Here is a 7,021-nt window from a genome sequence, read left to right as displayed (position 1 = left end):
ACCACTTCCCCCAGCTTCTCTACCACTACACAAGGCCCCACCCAGTGGCAGTCCAGCTTAGGGCACCGGCCGTTCTTCCTCCTCGGGCTGTACACCCACACAAGGTCACCGGCCCTGAAGTCTTTCCCTTTTACCCTCAAGTCATAATTCCTTTTCTGTCTCATTCCCGCTTTCTCCAGCTGATCACGGGCAAAAGCATGGGCCGACTCCAGCCGGTCCTGCAGTCTCCTGGCGTATTCCGGACCCGGTACGACTACCGGAGCGTCCGGAGGCCTCCCCAGTGCCATCTCCGCTGGCGTCCGTAGCTCTCGCCCCAGCATGAGCAGGGCAGGCGTACACAAGGTGGAATCCTGCACAGCGGACCTATACGCCAACAAAACAAGGGGGAGATGCATGTCCCAATCACGCTGGTGCTCTGCATTGAGGATGGCCAGCTGTTTCGCCAGGGTCCTGGTGAAGCGCTCGCCGAGCCCATCACTCTGCGGGTGTAACGGTGTCGTCCGGGTCTTTCGCATCCCTAAGCGCTCACACATGACAGAGAAAACAGCCGACTCAAAGTTCCTTCCCTGGTCACTGTGAATGGTTTCTGCCATCCCGAACCTGGCAAACATGCCCTCCACCAGCCTGTCGACCACCGTCTCCGCCTCCTGGTCGGGTATGGCATATGCCTCCGGCCATTTTGTGAAGTAGTCCATGGCAACTAAGACATAACGATTTCCTCTGTCTGTGCGTGGAAAAGGCCCCATCACGTCCACTGCTACTCTCTCCATCGGGGCTCCCACTGCTAACTGCTGTAGCTGGGCCCGGGACTGGTCTGAGGGACCCTTGTGCGCTGCACAGAGGTCACACCGGCGGCAAAAGTCCTCAACATCCCTCCTGAGCTGCCCCCAGTAGAAACTCTGCCGGAGCCGCCGAAGGGTTTTGGATACTCCAAAATGCCCCACCCCGGCGGTTCCGTGGGAGGCCTTCAAAACTGCCTCCCTCAGGGCCCTGGGGACCACCACCTGCCACCTCTCCTCCCCCGTAGCTGGCTCCTTCCAGGCTCTCTGCAGCACTCCGTCCTTTACTCGGAGAGCTGAAAATTTCACAAACAGTCCTTTAGTTGCAGGTGAGTATCCAGCCACTCCGCTCCACTGCGGTCTTTGACCAGACTCCACCCATTGTAGCACTGGCCGGAGGTCAACATCCTGCTCCTGTTGCGCTCTCCACTCGCGCGGGTCAATCACCTGTGCCACTCTGCAGGCCAGCTCACCTCCGCTACACCCGGAATCATGCTCTCCCCCAGCCCGGCGCTCCTCCTCCCGGGCTTCCCGCTTTTCGCAGTACCGGCAACCAGCTGGAGCACAGGGGCGGCGGGACATGGCATCTGCGTTGGCGTGGTGAGCCCCCGCTCGGTACTTCACTTCGAAGACGTATGGCGCTAATTCCTCCAGCCAGCGTGCAATCTGCCCCTCTGGCTCCTTAAACGCCATTAGCCACTGCAAGGCTGAATGGTCTGACCGGACAGTGAAGGGCAGGCCACAAAGGTAGTACCTGAAGTGACTTATTGCCCGTACTATGGCCAGGAGCTCCCTTCGCGTCACACAGTAGCGTCGTTCAGCCTTATTAAAGGTTCTGCTGAAGTACGCCACCACTCTCTCCCCCGCTGGCCCCACCTGGCTCAACACTGCCCCCATTCCGACATCGCTGGCATCTGTGTCTAGAATAAACGGCAGACTGGGGTCCGGGGTGGCGTGGGTGGGAGATTCTGTTAGGGCGTTTTTCAGCCGCTCAAAAGCCTGTTCACATCCTGCTGACCAGTCAAAGTCACTATCCTTTTTCTGCAGGCGGAACAGGGGCGCAGCAATACAGGAGAACCCCCTTACAAACCGCCTGTAGTAGGACGCCAGACCAAGGAAGCTCTTTAAGTCCTTCAAGTTTGTGGGGGTTGGCCAGTCCTTCACCGCCTGCACTTTCTCCTCCAGCGTACTGATACCCTCACCCCCGATTTTGTGTCCCAGGAACTCCAGCTCTTTCCTCATAAAGCAGCACTTATCAGGGTGGAGTTTCAGGCCCGCTGCCGCTATCCGCTGTAGAATCTGCCGCAGGGATGCCAGAGCTGCCTCGAAGGAACTTCCGTGGACCAGGATGTCGTCCAAGTAGACCAAACATTCCTGTCGGGGAATATCGGCCAGCACCTTTTCCATCAACCTTTCAAACGTGGCCGGCGCATTGCACAGGCCGAAGCAGAGAACACGGAATTGCCACAGCCCCCTGCCTGTGCTGAAAGCAGTCTTTGGTCTGGCTGCGGGGCTGAGGGGCACTTGCCAATACCTGCTACGCAGGTCCAGCGAGGAGAACCAGGAAGAGCCGGAAACCAAATCCAGGCACTCATCGATGCGGGGCAGCGGGTATGAGTCTTTCTTAGTCACACTGTTCAACGGCCTAAAATCGACACAGAATCTCATTTTGGGGCTCTTCTTCTTTTTAACCATCACAACCCCCGAGGCCCAGGGGCTGTCGGAGGGTTCAATGACGCCAGCCCTGAGCATCTCCCCGATCGCACTATCAGCCGCAGCCTGATGCGCCAGGGGGAGGCGGCGAGGGCGTGACTTCACAGGCCGTGCATCTCCCGTGTCAATGTCGTGCTGCAGGAGGTGAGTTAAGCCTACCTCGTCTTCTGACAGAGCAAAAATGTCCTTGAACTCCAGCAGCACCTGCCACAGCTCCTCCCGCTGTGGATGATCTAAATCTTGGCAGCTACGTGTCCATATGTCCCTCACTACTGCCAGTCTATCCCCCTCCCCCATTACAGTGTGCTGGTCTGAGGCAGGAGAACCCACCACGGTGGCTAAATCAGGGTCAGGGGACAGGGGTGCAGGGGGGTAGATCGGGGGCGGAAGGTGTGCCTCATGGTGCACCCCCGCTGCTCTCGACTTTGGCGGTTGTAGGTTCGGGGCCTGTGCGGGGCGCACCAGGTCAACCATGGGGCCCCCTGGAAAGGTCAGCGTGTTATTCCCCAGGTCTAAGACACTCTGTGAGGCCCGCAGAAAGTCCAGGCCTAATATGCAAACGTCCTGCACCGCTGCCACCCACACCTCCAAGTTCACTCCCAGGCCCCCCACCTGAATAGGGACCAGTCCTTTTCCCAACATCGGGGCTAACTCACCAGTCACTGTACGCAGTTTTACTGTAGTTGGTTCCAACTGGGTTCCTACCGGCACCACGTCAGGTCTCATCAAGGTCGCAGTGGAGCCAGTGTCGACCAGAGCTGTGCACAGAGCCCCTGCCAGGGTGATGGGGATGTGACAAAAATCCCCTGCACGCGTCCAGCCCACCACCCTCGCGGACTCTGTGCTGTCGTCTGCTTCTGGGGGGAGCTGAGCCCCGCACCCCCAGCTGTACCGTTGGGCTCTGTCCACCGGCGCCCCGGCGGATTGGGACACAGAAGAAGGGGCCTGCGCCGTCCCGCCTACGCAGGCCCTGAGGCGTTTCCCTGAACACCGGCACGGTCTGGGCATCGCACGCTGATGTGGCCCAGCTGTCCGCACGTCCAGCAAACAGGAGGGTCTCGGCGAGGACGAGCACCGCGGCGTGAAGATTGTAGAGACACGCCTCGAACCAGTTCGGTCAATTCGGCCGCCCACGCTGGCACCCCCTGGCCCGGGGCCTCCGGCACCGCAGCCCTCACCACCGGGTCATACTCGCTATGGTCGCACCCCGCAGAAGCCACCACGGCCTCCCTCTCCAAGGCCATCTCCAGGGCCTCGTGCAGATTGCGGGGGTGGGAAAGTTGAGTCTGGATGCGCAGCTCACCAGGGATAATGGCGCGGATGAACTGGTCTCTGGCCAGCTCGTTCTGCACGTCGATGGGCATGTGGGCATATGCTATCTTCGCTAGCATCTCAATGTCATTAGCCAAAGCGCGAAGCGGCTCACCCGGTTGTCTCCGTCTACTCGTCAGTTCGGACCGCAGGACAGCAGGCTGGCCACACTGCCCAAACCGCCGCTGCAGAGCACCAACCAGAGCCCTGTAGTCACCCCTCTCCGCTGGGCTAAGCAGCAGCAGGCATGCCAAAGCGTCGTCAGTGAGGCACAAGGCTAGCTGGAGTGCTTTAGTGTCTGTGGACCAGGCCGCAGCATGCGCTAACAGTTCAAATTGAGCATGGAAGGCCTCCCAGTCAGCCTTACCGGAGTACTTGGGGGTTTTCACATTTGCCTGGCAGGGCCGGGCGCCACTATCGCCAAGCACGGGCCCCGCGCTGTTCGGGGCGGGCGTCTCCGCGCCCGCGTATATTCCTGCAGTCGATGGGCTAAAGCCAGCGGCGGCCGCCAGGCCTCTGGCAGTCCGTCTGAGGCGGGCCAAACGCTCTCCGGCACTGTCCGCTCCCTCAGGCCCCAGCGTGCCCCCAAAGTCACTGTCCATAGCCTCTCTCTTGCTCTTCGGGCGGGCCCCGGCCACATCTCGCTGCGCTGCCATAGTTAGCGCAGGCTGTCAACTGAGGTAGCCGAAGCAGGGCTAGCCGACGGTTAGCAGTTTGACTTCTGACACCAATGTAACGTTGTAAACACACTTCCACAGTCGGCGATGTTCACAACAAAGGTCGTCTTTATTAGCAGAAAAACGGCTGCTGTAGGCCACAGCCACGCCAACCACAACTACAACAACGGAACAGCAACACACACACACAGGCAAGCTCTCGGTCTTTTCTCTCTCTCCATGCTGCCTTCACGAACCTCCCGAACAGTCCGAAATCCCACAACATCAACACGCTCTCTAACTAAGAGAATCGCTACAATATTCCAGTTAGCGATTGATCACTCTAAGCCCCGCTCCCACCAAATGCAACAGGGAAAGGAGCAGGGTGAAGCACGAAACTGCTCTTTATAAAAGAGTTGTCCTAGAAAACCAAACGTAGGGGCACAGAAACAATAACAAATGAAAGGTTCCTCACACCAACCAGAGTTATCCAAACACGTCAGGTAAACTACATGAACAAATACTTTTTGTTGAATTCTACATAAATAAACACAAAAATAACAAATAGAGACAGGACAAAACTGTAAATACTATTAACAAAGAATTGGTACTGTTACACCTGTTCATATGAGACAAATATGTGGAGCATAGGCTCAGCCACAATCGGGCCATGTGTAGCATGGCCACAAAAACCAAACCACAATCATGCTACATGTGGCATGCCATTATATAAGCAGTGCCATCATTGCAAGACACATTCAGTTGACACACCACTTATCATGCCAGCAGTGGGCCAGCACTTTTTTCGACTGCAGTTCAAGAGCTGCAGTAGTTCAAAATTAAAGGGTTTAATCTGACAGTGGATTCTGTGTCCAGCATGCAAATTTTATATTATGTCTGATTCTATCTCCTTCTATTGATATGAAATATAATTTCAATTACACTAGACATGCACTTACTGGGGTTAGGTTAACTGGCTACTCTAAATTGCCAATAGGTGTGAATGAGAGCGTGAATGTGAGTGTGAAAGGTTGTTTGTGTCTCTGTGTTGGCTCTGCGACAGGCTGGCAACCTGTTCAGGGTGTACCCTGCCTCTCACCCTATAACAGCTGGAAAAGGCTCCAGCCTCCCCGCAACCCTGAACAGGATGAGCAGAAGCGAATGAATGGATGGATACCAAAAACGTGTTAAAGCCCTTGGTAGATAAAGTAGATAATTAATTACAGTGTATTCATATATTTCTTCCAATTGATTTTGCAGCTTTTCCTCAAGGAAAATCTCCTGTGATTTTAATTTTTTTTATTTTTTGTGAATTATTTTTTTTAAGATTAAGATTAAGATTAAGATTAAGATTAAGATAGTGTTTATTTGTCACATGCACAGTTATACACAGTACAATGCACAGTGAAATGTATTTTGTACCTGCAACCATATATACACACACATATAAATAAGAAGAATAAAAATAAAAAAAAGTAATTCACACTATACACTATACTCTATATACTATACACTATACACACTTTTATAAATTATAATATTTACATTGTGCAATAATGGTCCAGTTAGGGCTCAGAGTTGAGCAGACGGATGGCTTGTGGGTAAAAACTCTTCTTCAACCTTTCAGTCTTAGCCCTCAGGCAGCGGTAACGCCGGCCTGATGGGAGCAGGGAGAAGAGAGAGTGTCCGGGGTGGCTGGGCTGTTTTAGGATCTTCATGGCCCTCAGCCTGCACTGCTTGGTGTAAATGTCCTGCAGGTTGGGGAGGGTGGTTCTGATGGTCCGTTCAGCTGAACGAACCACCCTTTTTAGGGCCATGAAGTCCTGCTTGGTGCAGTTTCCCATCCAGGTGGTGATGCTCCCACGCATGATGCTCTCGATGGTGCAGGTGTAAAAGTTCCTGAGCACCTTGAGTGGGAGCTTGAAGTCTCTCAGCCGCCTGAGGAGGTAGAGACGCTGTCTGGCCTTCTTCACAGTGATGTTTATGTGATGAGTCCAGGACAGGTCCTGTGAGATGGTCACTCCCAGGTATTTGAAAGTGTCCACTCTTTCCACCTCAGCACCACTGATGACAAGTGGATGGTAGTCCCTCTGCTGCTTCCTGCTGAAGTCCACGATCAGTTCCTTTGTTTTGCTGACGTTGAGCAGGAGGTGGTTCTCCTGGCACCAGTTCTCCAGGCGGGAGACCTCTCTCCTGTAGGCTGTCTCCTCATTGTGAGAGATTAGTCCCACAACAGCAGTGTCTTCAGCAAACTTGATGATGACGTTTGCATACAGCTTTGCACATTCATATTTGCATACAGCTTTGCACATTCATATTTGCATACAGCTTTGCACATTCATACACTGCAAGCGCTTTAGTGGTTTAACACTGAGGCAAAATATTAAATACTTTATCCATCCCACGTATTTTTATTAATTTTTTGAGGAAATCTTTTTGTAAGATTAACACATTTGAATTTACAGGGAAATAACCACTTCTGTTTTGACAGCTGCTATTTTGAGTGTTCGTGAGTTTCAAGTCTTTCCGGTGCTGCTGTGGTCTGTGCAGAGTTAAAGTATA

The sequence above is a fragment of the Archocentrus centrarchus genome, chromosome 17 (assembly GCF_007364275.1).
Source record: "Archocentrus centrarchus isolate MPI-CPG fArcCen1 chromosome 17, fArcCen1, whole genome shotgun sequence".
Lineage (NCBI taxonomy): Eukaryota > Metazoa > Chordata > Actinopteri > Cichliformes > Cichlidae > Archocentrus > Archocentrus centrarchus.
The sequence above is the reverse complement of the archived record's forward strand: the minus strand, read 5'-3'. Positions refer to the sequence as shown.